This window comes from Squalius cephalus, assembly GCF_949319135.1.
Source record: "Squalius cephalus genome assembly, chromosome: 4".
NCBI lineage: Eukaryota > Metazoa > Chordata > Actinopteri > Cypriniformes > Leuciscidae > Squalius > Squalius cephalus.
In genome coordinates, this window is record NC_137125.1 from 11,281,863 (window position 1) to 11,298,683 (window position 16,821).

General features: G+C 43.6%; 3 long non-coding RNA genes across 3 annotated transcripts; 1 reads left to right on the forward strand and 2 right to left on the reverse strand.

Annotated features, from left to right (window-relative positions):
• Positions 1-1,216: 1,216 nt before the first annotated feature.
• Positions 1,217-1,826, reverse strand: LOC307157216. Its single transcript, XR_013820899.1, has 3 exons — positions 1,799-1,826; positions 1,595-1,710; positions 1,217-1,491 (listed from the first exon to the last, which is right to left on the reverse strand). It is a non-coding gene; the product is annotated as an uncharacterized lncRNA (long non-coding RNA).
• Positions 1,827-1,856: 30 nt separating this feature from the next.
• Positions 1,857-2,652, reverse strand: LOC307157808. The gene is made up of 4 exons (XR_013821083.1): positions 2,590-2,652; positions 2,226-2,343; positions 1,999-2,060; positions 1,857-1,890 (listed from the first exon to the last, which is right to left on the reverse strand). It is a non-coding gene; the product is annotated as an uncharacterized lncRNA (long non-coding RNA).
• Positions 2,653-14,229: 11,577 nt separating this feature from the next.
• On the forward strand, positions 14,230-15,175 carry LOC307157575. The gene is made up of 5 exons (XR_013821038.1): positions 14,230-14,288; positions 14,389-14,436; positions 14,689-14,806; positions 14,972-15,033; positions 15,142-15,175. It is a non-coding gene; the product is annotated as an uncharacterized lncRNA (long non-coding RNA).
• The last annotated feature ends 1,646 nt before the right edge of the window (positions 15,176-16,821 follow it).

Sequence of the window (16,821 nt, forward strand, 5' to 3'; positions counted from 1 at the left end):
TATATATATATATATATATATATATATCTCAGAAAGTGCACTATCGCGCTGCGCTGGACTTCCCGTATCAGCTCCGCTTATGAAGCCGCGGTCTAATCCTGTTAACATGAAATAAACCTGCTCCCGAGCAGGTTTAAGTTTGCGCACATGTTGCTATGACAGCAAGTCCAGGATGAGCGTTGAAGAACCAAACAATCCAGGATCATGCCAAATCGCCAACAATCAAATCCAGCTAAGTGAGTTAGTGACGTACGAAGAACGGACCCCCAGTCTGAACATATACGTTCACAAAAACATCTGAATATTTAATGAAATAAACAAAGGAATTTAATTAGTGCTGGAAAAAAATTAATCGCATCCAAAATAAAAGTTTGTGTTTGCATAATATATGTGTGTGTGTACCACTGCATGAAAAGAGGTGTATCCGGACCAGTATACTCCTGTATACACTGCTGAAATTCGGAAGAATCCGGGAGTATACTGGCCGGATAGCTCAAATTCCATGGGTCTGTATATATCCGTATACATCCGAAATGATACCAAATCGGATGTATGTTGTGGACGTATACTCCCGTGCTACAGCCATTTGTTGCCATGGCAAGTAATCCCTCAAAGGTTTTTTCAAGAGAACATTTTCACACCTTTGTGCACCTTTTGGCCTTCCCCCCCATTGGTCCTTTTCTTTTAAAACCACTCCCATTACCCAGACCACTATTGGAGGACAGGACACATTGAAAACCCAGGAAAGTGATTTGATTGGTTACTTTTAGAACATAGCCCACCCTAGGCCTTATCGCACAGTGATTTGATTGGTTATAGGCCAGCTATGCAGATATTGCTCAGTATACACTAAACCCCCCTTACCCCAATTTTAATACATACAAATATAATTTTAAAAACACACACAAAGAACAATGAGAAAGTATGACATTTTTATTAAGGTAAATAAAACATTCCAAAGAGCATTATAAACAAGCATTAAAAAGGAATGGGGGAAAAAAAATATTTGAGGGGATGAAAATGTAAAGGAACAAAAACAAATATAACATGAACATTCCAAAGAACTTTATAAACATACATTAAAATGAATGGGGAAAAAGAAATGTGAACAAAGGTGTAAAGGAAAAAAAATACAAAACGTGGAGATAAGCAACATGCACATCAAAAAAGGAACAAATATACAAAGTATACAATATAAAATGAGATCAATAAATAAATATAGAAATTAAAGTGTATATATGTAAATATTCATTTTTTCAAACTGCCATGATGCACTGGTGGTGTGACGTAGCGTGGGTCAGCCTCTAGTCTGGTTAGTAGTACCTGGCAGAGAGCAGATAACTCTGTGGTTCTGTTTGGTAGAGACCTCAGCATCCACACTGGCCTTCCATCAACAATAGCATCTTCATCAGACATCAGTTCTATTGTTGCAGTCTTCCACAGTTCCCTTTCTGTGTTGGTTTGTACAACACTGGACCTGGTCTCCAGCAACTGCAAAACATGACAGTAATTTAACCACTAAAACAAAGAGGAGGATAGTTACATTCTGAAAAACAAAAACTAAAAAAACTGCTTAACCAGTTTCTTAACTTACCCATCTCTTTCGTTGACGGTTCTTTGCAGTGTTCTTCATAGTGTTTCTTTTCTTGGCCTTTTCAGGCTGAGCCAAAGAATACTTCCTCCGCAAAGTCTCAAAATACGTCTTGCAACCTGTTGAATAAATCATAAATAAATGTAATGCCAATAAAACTAAGTAAAACAGAGGACATTAAAATGATTACAACATCTTTAAGATTACCTTTTGCACATTCAGGGTCAACGTCTGTAAAAGTTGTCCTTAATTCTTCGAAGAGATAAGTGGTCACAGCCAGGTTATGTGATGAATTTATTCTGGGGGAAAAAGTTGCAGGCATCATTAATGAAATTCAGTTTTGGTATTTCAAATCCATATAGTAGTAGATTAAACTAACATTTACAGTATACAATACGCAGTCTTACCCGGTTTGTGGATCGTATTTGTGTGGGTTGTTCTCTGAATTATGGAGGCACCTTACAGATTCCTGTAAAGTTTTAAATTAAAAAGCGTTTAAATGGATTCACAATCTGCAAGAACCACAAAACTGAATTTTCAGTTTGAATAAGTTGGCCATCACAGTAAACATAAGAGACAAAACATATCAGTTCATAAGTCTTTAAGATGTCACGCAGCGCCTCTGATATCTTACCGGTTCGTGCCGCCTTCTGCCTATACAAGGCCACCAGTGCAGGTGTATGTTGGTCAAGCACAGCATAGAACTGGTTCCGTATGTTGACGTTTGTGATGCGTTGGAACTCAGCACAAAGCTACAAAAACAAACAAAAATAATTATATAAAAAGACTAATACTCGATTTGCAACAGAAAACACATTTGTGATGCAACATGTTCCGTTAAAATACATTGTTGAGCAACATGGTCACATGCAAAGTGATAGTTCTTGCACACAGTGAATAGTGGCATTTGCTGTTCCATTTGAATGTGATACATATTAAAAATTTGGCAGTGAAATATGTGTGAAGAGTGGCAGAAAAGAGAAGTGAGTCTGTTTTACCTGTGATTCAATCCGAAGAGCCGGCCATTTCCCCAAGAAGTCCTTCACCTGCACAGATAAAACAATCAATATGAAACCAGTCAAATTATGCAATCAACCTCTTTAATGACAAATTAATGATACAAAATTTCAAGTGAATGTAACTTACAGATAAAGTTGCTCTCTGGTGACAATGTAGGTCTGCACATGCACACAAAAACAGACATCAAGGTATTTAATTTTTAAGAGACGTTTGATTGATGCTAATGAATTAGGCTCCAAATAAAAGAAATGGTGAAAAATAGTTACAGCCTAAATTAACATTTGAGTCACCTTGATTTTGGGGGATGCTCACTGCACTCCTTCCACTTAAACCTATAATGAAAAGACATTTGTAAAGGGTAATAAAAACTTGCATAGTTCATTCGGTAACTATTATGTCCATAACCTTAACTTTGTTTGAGTAAAAGTTAACGTAACTGCTAACGTTAGCCACTAGCTCATTTGGGTGCATGTAGATAACATCACATTGAACTTGCCAGAGCAGGGCGCTTAACACAAACAGCAGCAACACACTCAAAAACAGAAGGACTATCGCTTGCTGAAAAGAGTTATTGACTAACATTAACATTATTGCCCTGCCACGACATTAACAGTACACAGGATTTTCTGTCACCAGCAGGCGGACTGACGGCAATCGCGCCCGCGGCACCGCGCTTGCAACTTAAAAATAGCCTCGTCTAACAGTCAAATATCACGTGTAATATGATATTCTTACAATATTACAACAAGCAAAGTAGTTTTGAAGTGTTTTGGTTTACTTACAAGTTGTTTCATTCTTGATACACGTCGCTCGAGAGGGTAGCCATCTTGGATAGATTTTTCAGGTAACGTCAGCTGCACGTCATGACGTCATATCACGTGATCGACAGTACACTTTAAAATAGTGAGTAAACCAGCGGTGTTCACTCAGAAATGCTGAGGCACACAAACATAAAAATACATATTTGTTCATAGACATTAATAGTTTAAAGGTGGATTAACTCAGCAAGAGATTTTAACTGTAGTGACCTCGGTCTTCAATTCAGTGGAGTAGAAAAGCTCAGGTTCCTTCTACCTTTTTAATAAATATCAAGTCACCTTTATTTATACAGCGCTTTTTACAATACAGATTGTTTCAAAGTAGCTTTACAGAGATAACAGGAAAGTAATGCAAGACAGTTTGTTTCCAGAAGAAAATAGCTTCACAGTCCAGCTTAAGTCAGTTCAGTGGTGATTCATTTTGTTGTATAAATAAATAAATACATTTAAATGTGTGTATATATAGCCACTTTGGAGAAAACCGTGATGTCATCGTCCATCTCAGTTCAGATCTCATATAATAGTGTCAACGCAGGCAGATCAATAATATTGTTGAATATTAAATTAAATGTCCCCAACTAAGCAAGCTAAAAGCCAATTGTAAAAAAGGTGACAATTGTTGTTGTCTGCAATTTGTAAAACTTCACAATAAAATTTGAGATATTCTGAAATGTTTGGTTCATTTTTCTTTATTTGTTCCATTAAATTTATTGCTGGGAAAAAAATTAATCGCGATTAATCGCATCCAAAATAAAAGTTTGTGTTTGCATAATATATGTGCGTGTACTGTATATATAATTATATTGTATATATAAATACACACATATGCATGTATATATTTAAGATTTTGTATTTTTTATTTTTTTTATTTTATTAAATTATTTATATTTATATATAATATAAATTATGTATAAATGTATATACAGTATATACATGCAAATATTTCTTAAATAAATACATGCATATGTGTGTATTTATACATACAGAATAATTATACACAGTACACACACATATATTATGCAAACACAAACTTTTATTTTGGATGCGATTATTTTTTCCCAGCATTAATTAAATTCCTTTGTTTATTTCATTAAATATTCAGATGTTTTTGTGAACGTATATGTTCAGACTGGGTGTTTATTTTGTCCTGTTTTTATAAAAAATATTTGAATAAGAGACTTTTTTTCATGCAGTGGTTTTAAGGCCCTGACACAGGCGACGTGAGCCAACCCTAGAGTCGGCTTTAGTCATTGCTAGTTCTTTGACGTCGGTTTTGTGTTTCAGGTCCTTAAGAATTTATTTATTTATTTTAGCCTATAGTAATCCAGAGATAATTCTCAACCCTGAAGTCCTCCCTGGCCACCCCTCCCTCTGAGAACAGCCAGCACCTTTAGTGTCAGTCATTAACATATGAAAGGTCTTCACACCTAACAGTTGTCAGTCCTCTCACACCCAGCAGTGTTTCAGCTGTATATGCCCGTGAAATTTCACGGATTCCTGTATATGTCCGCATATGTGAGGTTTCCAGGTTTATCTGGAAATATACTGTTCCATGTTACTCTGATCCGCTTTTTCCCGCATACATCCGGCAAACATCAAATTACACAGGAGTTTACCATGCCCGTATTTTGCCGGATTTGAGTCTTTTCATGCAGTGTACTGTGTATAATTATATTGTATGTATAAATACACACATATGCATGTATTTATTTAAGAAATATTTGCATGTATATACATTTAGACATAATTTATATTATATCTAAATATAAATAATTTATATATAAATAAATAAAAATCTTAAATATATACATGCATATGTGTGTATTTATATATACAAAATAATTATACACAGTATACGCACATATATTATGCAAACACAAGCTTTTATTTTGGATGCGATTAATCACGATTAATTTTTTCCCAGCAATAAATTTAATGGAACAAATAAAGAAAAATGAACCAAACATTTCAGAATATCTCAAATTTTATTGTGAAGTTTTACAAATTGCAGGCAACAACATTTGTCACCTTTTTCATAATTGGCTTTTAGCTTGCTTAGTTGGGGACATTTAATTTAATATTCAACAATATTATTGATCTGCCTGCGTTGACACTATTATATGAGATCTGAACTGAGCTGGACAATGACATCACGGTTCTCTTACGAGAGGTCTCTCGTATTGCGTAAGGTTAGCTTACGCATCGGGAAAGTCTTCTTTCTTCGAGATCTGAAGCCAAAAAATTATCCTTAATTTTGTATACATTGTCAACGCAGTGCAGCAGCCGACAGACCTAGGCAGGCTGTATAAGCGTGCTCATTGGCTGCTCGGCGGCAACTGCTTAAGCCTATCGGTGAGCGCTCTGAACGCGGCAACCAATGAGGGCGCTTCGCGCCCTCCACACCCTTCTAACCGTCAGAATGGGTGTGGCCAGCGTGTATATATTCAGCGCTCATAGGCTAAAATTCTGATTTTCTTGTCTTCAGCGACGCTCTTCGCATCGCTGGATCTTGAGAGCCGCCGCCGTTGAAACCAGCGACCAGCAAGCTTAGGACAGCGCCTGAGGAAGCCGGCCGTCTTCGCCGCCTTCAGCCATCCGTGCCTGCTACGCTATCCGGCGACATATCCTTTACATTATTACTGTTTCTGTGTGTATTCTAAAAGAGCACGAGGCGTTTTTGTAAAAACGCCTCGTTTTTGCGGCTCGTGCCGCGCCCCGCTCAGCAACGGAGACCGCCACCTCTCTGCGCTCTCCGCCTGGGCCGCGGGCACGCCGCCACCGCACTCTCCGAGTGCGAAGAGCTTTCAATGTCGACCCTGCGGCCTCGACTTGAAGCTTTCGACCAAGCTGTCGCTCCGCCTGTCCCTGCCGGGCCGCGCAATAAGAAGCGCCGCTCGCAGCGACCACCGGAGACTGTTGTGACTGAGGAGCTCGCCGGAACCTCTCCCTCGAGCTCTCTCTCGCCCTCTCCCTCCCGGCCGCTCAACCGCCGGCTCTCGCCCGCGCAGCCGCCGCGTCAGGAGATGAGGCGAATGTGATAGATACCCGTACTCTCCCTCTGTTCGAGCCGCGCAAACTGAGCCACTCACGAGGAATGGCAGGAGCGGATGGTCTCGGAGCGAGTTTCCTCTCCCTCTGTTCGAGCCGCGCAAACTGCGCCGCTCACAAGGGATGGCAGGAGCGGACGGTCTTGGAGCTCTCTTTACGTTACAAGAAAGCTACTCCGTCCTCGCGCGTCACTCACCGGTGAAAGGGGAACAGAGTGTTTTCGTCCCGCCGTGGCCTGGACTATAACCTCCATTTCTCACACATTTCTCAGTCCCCTCTTAAGTTCAGGCGACTGGAATTGTTACTATTGCAGTATACGAGCCTGTTATAAATACACGCTCGCCTGCAAGCAAACGCCGTCACAAGACATGATGACGCTAACCGAGTACTAATGTATTCTCCCCTGTGGCTCAGTGGCGGAATCCTAGACTGTCAAGCTAGAGATCCGGGTTCGGTCCCCGCTCTCGCGGCAGATAAAGTTTATGCTGTTCGCTTCTCCGAGCTCGCGGCCAGTTTTTCTTACATACAGAAAACAAGCCCGCTCTCTCCCTCGTTGGGCCGCGCAGATTGCGCCGTTCAAGGGATGACAAAGCGGACGGTCACGAGCAGCGTTCAGCGTGTGCGCCTCACTCACCGGCGAAAAGAGAAGAGAGTGTGTTAGTCTCGCTACGGCTGGACAACCGCCAATCCTCACACATTTCTCAGTCCCCTCTTAAGTTCAGGCGACTGGAAATATTACTATTGCAGTAAACGAGCCTGTTTTAAACACACGCACGCCTGCAAACAAACGCCGACGCGACACGTGTCCACTTCTCCGTGCCCACACCTACTCACTGCCCGCTCTGTCACACAGCCTCGCACGACCGGTCATGTTTTAAATGTAAGTCCTGTGCCCGCCCTCGAGCGCTCACACATACTAACTAACATTTTCGCCCCGACGCCGACATCGCGCCTCACACTATATGTTCCCCGTCCAAAGCCACCGGGACACTGTGTGTAAAACGGCCAGCTATCGCTACGTGCGATCCGCCGTATCTAAGCACCAAGAGCGCGCGCGCCGCGCCCGCCCCTGAATGTAAGTCCTGTGCCCGCCCTTGAGCGCTCACACATACTAACGAGCATTTTCGCCCCCGACGCCGCCATTGCGCGTCGCGCCTCACACTTTATGTTCCCCGTCTAAAGCCACCGGGACACTGTGTGTAAAACGGCCGGTATCGCTGCGTGCGCTCCGCCGTATCTAAACACCAAGAGCGCGCGCGCCGCGCCCGCCCGCCCCTCCGTTTCGAGCTCTCGAGCCCGCGATGCGCGGCGATCGGAGCCCGGAGGCCATTCTGCCCCTGGCTGCACACGCAAAAGCATGGGAAGCTATTCCAGGCGCATCAGAACGGGTGCTAAGCACAGTAAAACAGGGCTATACTCTGCAGTTCGCTCGCCGCCCTCCGCGCTTTCAAGCGCGTATCGAGACCAGAGTGAATGGGGAAGTAGCACATCTACTTCGAGCAGAAATAGCTACACTTCTGTGCAAAAGGGCTATAGAACCGGTTTCCCCTTCCATGAGCGAGTCGGGCTTTTACAGCCGTTATTTCCTCGTTCCCAAGAAGGACGGAGCTCTCAGACCAATTTTGGATCTGAGACGTTTGAACAAGGCTCTTATGAGAAGACCGTTGAAAATGCTCACAACCAGACAAATTCTCGCGCAAATTCGCCCGAGGGACTGGTTTATATCTCTCGATCTAAAAGACGCGTGCTTTTCAGATCCAGATAATACCCCGTCACAGGCCATTCTTGAGATTCGCCTTCGACGGTCAGGTATATCAGTACACGGCCCGCCTGTCGACACAGCGCGCGCGCTGCATTCGACGCCTGGCCGCGTTCCTCCGGCCGGGCAGCACCGTACCTCTCAAAACATTTCAGAGGTTACTGGGTTGTATGGCCTCAGCCGCAGCAGTGCTTCGGCTGGGTCTTTTACGAATGCGCCCGCTACAACGCTGGCTGAATGCCCGAGTGCCTCACAGAGCATGGGCTTCCGGCGGTATTCGCATCAGAGTGACTCAGAGCTGCGTTTCAGCTCTGAAGCCCTGGTTAGCGGCCGACTGGTACCAGCGGGGAGTGACAATGGGAGCTATCTCACACCGCAAAGTTATCTCGACGGACGCTTCCACCTCAGGCTGGGGCGCTCTGTTCGAGGGCAAACCGGCTTTTGGCCTATGGTCAGACCGGGAAAAATGCCTCCACATAAACTGTTTGGAGATGATAGCGGTCGAGAACGCGCTCAGGCGCTTCCTCCCATTCATACGGGATCACCATGTGCTAGTCCGCTCGGACAACACGTCCGTGGTATCCTATGTGAACCGACAGGGCGGTGTCAGATCCAGGAATCTGTGCAGGCTGACAGAATGCCTTCTTGTGTGGGCTTACCGCTCGCTGCGCTCGCTGAGAGCCGCGCACGTGCCGGGCCACCTGAATGTCGGTCCAGACAGACTGTCCAGGGACAACATTCCCCCGGGAGAATGGTCTCTGCACCCCCAGACAGTCCAGTTTCTCTGGCGCCTATTCGGCAGAGCGGAAATCGACCTGTTTGCGTCGAAAGACAATGCTCAATGCCCGAAGTTTTATTCGAAGAGCGAGGACGCGCTGTCCCAGACATGGCCCAGCCTCCCGCTGTATGCTTTTCCTCCGATCTCCCTTTTGCCACAGGTCATTTCGAGGATCAGAGAAACGCACCACTCAGTGCTGCTTATAGCCCTGCGATGGGAAAACCAAACTTGGTACCCAGAGCTAGTGAGGCTGTCGCACTCACCCCCATGGCCGATCCCGGTGAGAAAGGATCTCCTCTCCCAAGCCGGTGGATCGATCTGGCATCCCCATCCAGAGCGCTGGTCGCTGCATGCATGGGTGATCAACGGATACCCGTTGACCTGTCAGAAGGGGTCGTGAACACGATCACACAGTCGAGAGCCCCCTCCACGAGACGGCTCTACGCGTCTAAATGGTCTGTGTTTTCTAAATGGTGCGCTACTAAAAACTTGGATCCGCGCGCATGCGGGGTCCCGCGGGTGCTCTCCTTCTTACAAGAGCTGTTGGAAAAGGGCAGATCCCCTTCCACGCTCAAAGTATATGTGGCCGCTATTGCAGCGTTCGCTGAGACGACGCGCGGCCGGGCAATGGGAAGGAATGAGCTCATTATCCGCTTCCTCAGAGGAGCTAGACGGATGAATCCCCCGCGGCCCCCCTCGGTTCCCTCGTGGGATCTGTCCTTGGTCCTAGCGGCCCTAGAGGCTTTTCCCTTTGAACCGCTTGAATCCGCGGATCTAAAGTATCTGTCGCTTAAAACCGTTTTTCTGATAGCTCTGTCTTCAGTCAAACGAGTGGGTGATTTGCACGCGCTATCTGTTAGCCCTGCATGTCTTGAGTTCGGGCCGAATGACTCGAAAGTCATTCTCAGACTGAGACACGGTTACATCCCCAAAGCGATTGGAACCCCGTTTAGGGCACAAGTTATGTCCCTCTCGGCTCTGCCAGCATCCGACAGTGGGGACAGTGATAACCTCCTATGCCCTGTCCGGGCGCTGAGAGTTTACATCACGCGCTCCGCCGCTTTCAGTCGTTCAGAGCAGCTCTTTGTTTCCTTCGGCGGACGCACCAAGGGTCTTGCCGCCTCGAAGCAGAGCTTGTCCAGGTGGATAGTGGACGCGATAGCAGCAGCTTATGCCTCCAGACACCTGCAGTGCCCTCTGGGCATCAGAGCCCACTCCACTAGAGGCATGGCCTCGTCGTGGGCCTGGTCCAGCGGAATTTCTAATCACGGTATTTGTATGGCGGCGGGCTGGGCCTCCCCGTCAACATTCGTGAGGTTTTATAACCTGGAAGTTCCTGCCCTACAGGCAAAAATACTGTCAGCATAAGTGACATGTATGCTCTGCCCATTTCTCGTGTGCAGACTACGTTCATATGCTGGCGCTATTCTGGTACTATACTCAGGGTGAAGTGTTTGACTCAGACCGGCTGATCCGCTCTGTTTCCTATTTCCCGTTACGCGCTGTTGTCGGTGCTGGCCCGCGCTGCTGGCCGCCCGTATTATTCTCTGTCGCGCGGGAATTTTTCCCTTCATGTGAGACCGACTATGTCGTTTTTCTCCTACCCTTATGAGTGCTTATGTACTGTATGGGCTCGCTCTGCCGGCCCTACTGTTTGTACTGTTATATGTGTAGATGTCACGGGTGACAAAATGCATGGAAAAGCGGAACCTTTTTTTTTTCTATGTTCCCCGAGGGAATTATTTTGGTGTAACGCCTCACTCCGGTTCCGGGTGTAGCAGAGGCATTGCCCGACCTGATTACCGCTGATGCACGGCAGGTGTGAGAGAGAGAGGAGCGGCGTTTGTACAGGCTGTTCGCTTCACAAGAGGAGGATAAAGGAGCCGTTCAGGAGAGAAGAGCGGGTGTGGTATCCGGGAGTCGTTGAACCCGGTGGTATCCAGTCTTGGTATTGGGTGGTATGGAGTGGAATCGAGTTGGATTCAGTCTGTGAAGATGGTTGCTAGTGGTGCAGTTGCTGGTCGGTGTTCAGTTGACCAGTTGTTCGGCTGGGTCTCTGTCGTCATGCTGTGGGGTAGAAGATCTCCTGTTTGAGTGCTCACTTTGGACGTTGTAATCCTGGAAATTCGTGTAAGTGAAGAACTGCCATTGGAGTCTGTCGTTAGAGCTGCTTGTGGAATATTACTGGATTGAACTGCTGCTTGGATCTGCGCTGGAAGAGGAAGAGAGAAAGATAAGTGAATCAATTACATCGTTGAATCAAATGTAAAGCTTGAAGAAAAGACTGTGAATGTGAAATTTACTGTTGAGGAGGACATCTGTTTCAGATACATTGGAGAGGAATTGAGAGTTGAATATTCCCGTTGAAATGCATGGATGAAGCGAGGCTTCTGATCAGCCTTACTGTGTGAGTGATTTGCAGTTGTTTGCCTTACCTGATGTACGTTGAATTAATGCTGTGGATTTGTAGTGAACACGAGTGCTGTGTGTTATGCTGAGAAGAGTCTCCCAACGCCTGCTTTCATTCTTGTGAAATGATCTACTTGTCCCCATCCAAATTCCAGAACGATACAACTGAACTGTTGAAGTAATGCTTTGTATTATCCTCTCTTCCACTGAGTATTGTCGTGAAGTAATCCCTCATTGAAGGCTCCTGTTAACCCTCTCTCTCTCTGAAATTACAAGTCTCGTGAAGAACCGTATGGCTGTGGAAAAGTCTGAACCGTTATACTTACTGATGGAGCTCTGAAGATGTACAACATCGCTGGTAAAGCTGCCTATTGAGTCTCTCGCTAATGTCTGATGAAAGTGTTTGATGCTGAGGGAAGAATCCTGAAGACTACAGCAACGCTGTGAAGTGAGTTTTAAAGTCACAATTTCCCTTTCATGTCCTGATAAGAGAATCTGCTGTTGGACGAAGAAACATTACTTGTCACTTACCGTCCGAGACCTGCAGATGTGCAGCAACGCTGTGAAGTGAGTTTTAAAGTCACAATTTCCCTTTCATGCCCTGATAAGAGAATCTGCTGTTGGACGAAGAAACATTACCTGTTACTTACCGTCCGAGACCTGCAGATGTGCAGCAACGCTGTGAAGTGAGTTTTAAAGTCACAATTCCCCTCTCACGTCCTGATAAGAGAATCTGCTGTTAAGGGAAGAAACCTTACCTGTTACCTACCGTCTGAGTCCTGCAGATGTGCAGCAACGCTGTGAAGTAAGCTTTTAGAGTCACTATTGCACTATTGTGTCCCGAAGACCGTGAAGAATCGATCCAGCGGCTGCTCCGGTCAAATAGCCCTAAAAGAAAAGAGTTGCTTATTCCTTTCTCAAGTTGATTATTATTCAATAAAGATTGTTACTTGTGAACTCAATTCCTTGCCTCCTCCTTTGTCCGTCTGTTGCGTGCCTGTGGTGTCGGCTCCTCACGGTGGTGTCTGGAGTCAGGGGCGGCTGGTCATCCGAGTCCGCCCCGGCCTGCACCGGTGACATATAGACCGGCCGCGCCGCTCTATTTCATATGCTGCATGAAGTGCCTGTACTGCGCTGGCCCGTCTCTCCGACCGGCCACATTTCCCAGCAGAGTGTTTTCCCCGGTTTCCCTGGGATTCATGGGCTGGATGCTCGGCGCACACGGCGTTGACAAAGGGTTCCCCTCTCGTAAGAGAACGTACTCGGTTACTAATGTAACCTCGGTTCTCTCTAGAAGAGGGAACGAGTATTGCGTAACCTGCCGTGTCGCGCCACGAGCTTTTGCGCTTCAGACTGCGAAAACCAGAATTTTAGCCTATGAGCGCTGAATATATACACGCTGGCCACACCCATTCTGACGGTTAGAAGGGTGTGGAGGGCGCGTTCAGAGCGCTCACCGATAGGCTTAAGCAGTTGCCGCCGAGCAGCCAATGAGCACGCTTATACAGCCTGCCTAGGTCTGTCGGCTGCTGCACTGCGTTGACAATGTATACAAAATTAAGGATAATTTTTTGGCTTCAGATCTCGAAGAAAGAAGACGTTCCCGATGCGTAAGCTAACCTTACGCAATACTCGTTCCCTCTTCTAGAGAGAACCGAGGTTACATTAGTAACCGAGTACGTTTTCTCCAAAGTGGCTATATATACACACATTTAAATTTATTTATTTATTTATACAACAAAATGAATCACCACTGAACTGACTTAAGATGGACTGTGAAGCTATTTTCTTCTAGAAAACAAACTTTCTTGCATTATTTTCCTGTTATCTCTGTAAAGCTACTTTGAAACAATCTGTATTGTAAAAAGCGCTGTATAAATAAAGGTGACTTGATATTTATTAAAAAGGTAGATGGAACCTGAGCTTTTCTACTCCACTGAATTGAAGACCAAGGTCACTACAGTTAAAATCTCTTGCTGAGTTAATCCACCTTTAAACTATTAATGTCTATGAACAAATATGTATTTTTATGTTTGTGTGCCTCAGCATTTCTGAGTGAACACCGCTGGTTTACTCACTATTTTAAAGCGTACTGTCGATCACGTGATGTGACGTCATGATGTGCAGCTGACGTTACCTGAAAAATCTTTCCAAGATGGCTACCCTCTCGAGCGACGTGTATCAAGAATGAAGCAACTTGTAAGTAAACCAAAACACTTCAAAACTACTTTGCTTGTTGTAATATTGTAAGAATATCATATTACACGTGATATTTGACTGTTAGACGAGGCTATTTTTAAGTTGCAAGCGCGGTGCCGCGGGCGCGATTGCCGTCAGTCCGCCTGCTGGTGACAGAATATCCTGTGTAACGTTAGCAGCTACTGTTAATGTCGTGGCAGGGCAATAATGTTAACGTTAGTCAATAACTCTTTTAAGCAAGCGATAGTCCTTCTGTTTTTGAGTGTGTTGCTGTTGTTTGTGTTAAGCGCCCTGCTCTGGCAAGTTCAATGTGATGTTATCTACATGCACCCAAATGAGCTAGTGGCTAACGTTAGCAGTTATGTTAACTTTTACTCAAACAAAGTTAAGTTTATGGACATAATAGTTACCGAATGAACTATGCAAGTTTTTATTAAACCTTTACAAACGTCTTCTTTTATTATAGGTTTAAGTGGAAGGAGTGCAGAAATCAAGGTGACTCAAATGTTAATTTAGGCTGTAACTATTTTTCACCATTTCTTTTATTTGGAGCCTAGCAGCTAATTCATTAGCATCAATCAAACGTTTCTTAAAAATTAAATCTCTTGCTGTCTGTTTTTGTGTGCATGTGCAGACCTACATTGTCACCAGAGAGCAACTTTATCGGTAAGTTACATTCACTTGAAATTTTGTATCATTAATTAGTCATTAAAGAGGTTGATTGCATAATTTGACTGGTTTCATATTGATTGTTTTATCTGTGCAGGTGAAGGACTTCTTGGGGAAATGGCCGGCTCTTCGGATTGAATCACAGGTAAAACAGACTCACTTCTCTTTTCTGCCACTCTTCACACATATTTCTATGCTTTATTTTTTATATGTATCACATTCAAATGGAACAGCAAATGCCACTATTCACTGTGTGTAAGAACTATCACTTTGCATGTGACCATGTTGCTCAACAATGTATTTTAACTGAACATGTTGCATCACAAATGTGTTTTCTGTTGCAAATCGAGTATTAGTCTTTTTATATAATTATTTTTGTTTGTTTTTGGTTTTGTAGCTTTGTGCTGAGTTCCAACGCATCACAAACGTCAACATACGGAACCAGTTCTATGCTGTGCTTGACCAACATACACCTGCACTGGTGGCCTTGTATAGGCAGAAGGCGGCACGAACCGGTAAGATATCAGAGGCGCTGCGTGACATCTTAAAGATTTATGAACTGATATGTTTTGTCTCTTATGTTTACTGTGATGGCCAACTTATTCAAACTAAAAATTCAGTTTTGTGGTTCTTGCAGATTGTGAATCCACTTAAACGCTTTTTAATTTCAAACTTTACAGGAATCTGTAAGGTGCCTCCATAATTCAGAGAACAACCCACACAAATACGATCCACAAACCGGGTAAGACTGCGTATTGTATACTGTAAATGTTAGTTTAATCTACTACTATATGGATTTGAAATACCAAAACTGAATTTCATTAATGATGCCTGCAACTTTTTCCCCCAGAATAAATTCATCACATAACCTGGCTGTGACCACTTATCTCTTCGAAGAATTAAGGACAACTTTTACAGACGTTGACCCTGAATGTGCAAAAGGTAATCTTAAAGATGTTGTAATCATTTTAATGTCCTCTGTTTTACTTAGTTTTATTGGCATTACATTTATTTATGATTTATTTAACAGGTTGCAAGACGTATTTTGAGACTTTGCGGAGGAAGTATTCTTTGGCTCAGCCTGAAAAGGCCAAGAAAAGAAACACTATGAAGAACACTGCAAAGAACCGTCAACGAAAGAGATGGGTAAGTTAAGAAACTGGTTAAGCAGTTTTTTTAGTTTTTGTTTTTCAGAATGTAACTATCCTCCTCTTTGTTTTAGTGGTTAAATTACTGTCATGTTTTGCAGTTGCTGGAGACCAGGTCCAGTGTTGTACAAACCAACACATAAAGGGAACTGTGGAAGACTGCAACAATAGAACTGATGTCTGATGAAGATGCTATTGTTGATGGAAGGCCAGTGTGGATGCTGAGGTCTCTACCAAACAGAACCACAGAGTTATCTGCTCTCTGCCAGGTACTACAAACCAGACTAGAGGCTGACCCACGCTACGTCACACCACCAGTGCATCATGGCAGTTTGAAAAAATGAATATTTACATATATACACTTTAATTTCTATATTTATTTATTGATCTCATTTTATATTGTATACTTTGTATATTTGTTCCTTTTTTGATGTGCATGTTGCTTATCTCCACGTTTTGTATTTTTTTTCCTTTACACCTTTGTTCACATTTCTTTTTCCCCATTCATTTTAATGTATGTTTATAAAGTTCTTTGGAATGTTCATGTTATATTTGTTTTTGTTCCTTTACATTTTCATCCCCTCAAATATTTTTGTTCCCCCATTCCTTTTTAATGCTTGTTTATAATGCTCTTTGGAATGTTTTATTTACCTTAATAAAAATGTCAGACTTTCTCATTGTTCTTTGTGTGTGTTTTTAAAATTATATTTGTATGTATTAAAATTGGGGTAAGGGGGATTTAGTGTATACTGAGCAATATCTGCATAGCTGGCCTATAACCAATCAAATCACTGTGCAATAAGGCCTAGGGTGGGTTATGTTCTAAAAGTAACCAATCAAATCACTTTCCTGGGTTTTCAATGTGTCCTGTCCTCCAATAGTGGTCTGGGTAATGGGAGTGGTTTTAAAAGAAAAGGACCAATGGGGGGGAAGGCCCAAAGGTGCACAAAGGTGTGAAAATGTTCTCTTGAAAAAACCTTTGAGGGATTACTTGCCATGGCAACAAATGGCTGTAGCACGGGAGTATACGTCCACAACATACATCCGATTTGGTATCATTTCGGATGTATACGGATATATACAGACCCATGGAATTTGAGCTATCCGGCCAGTATACTCCTGGATTCTTCCGAATTTCAGCAGTGTATACAGGAGTATACTGGTCCGGATACACCTCTTTTCATGCAGTGTGTAAAAATCTATTATTGTCTATCCATTATAAAAGTGCATCTATCCATTATCCATTATAAAAGTGCATCTATCCATTATAAAAGTGCATCTATCCATCATAAAAGAGCATCTATCCATTATAAAAGAGCATCTGTCCATCATAAAAGAGCATCTATCCATCAAAAAAGTGCATCTGTCCATCATAAAAGTGC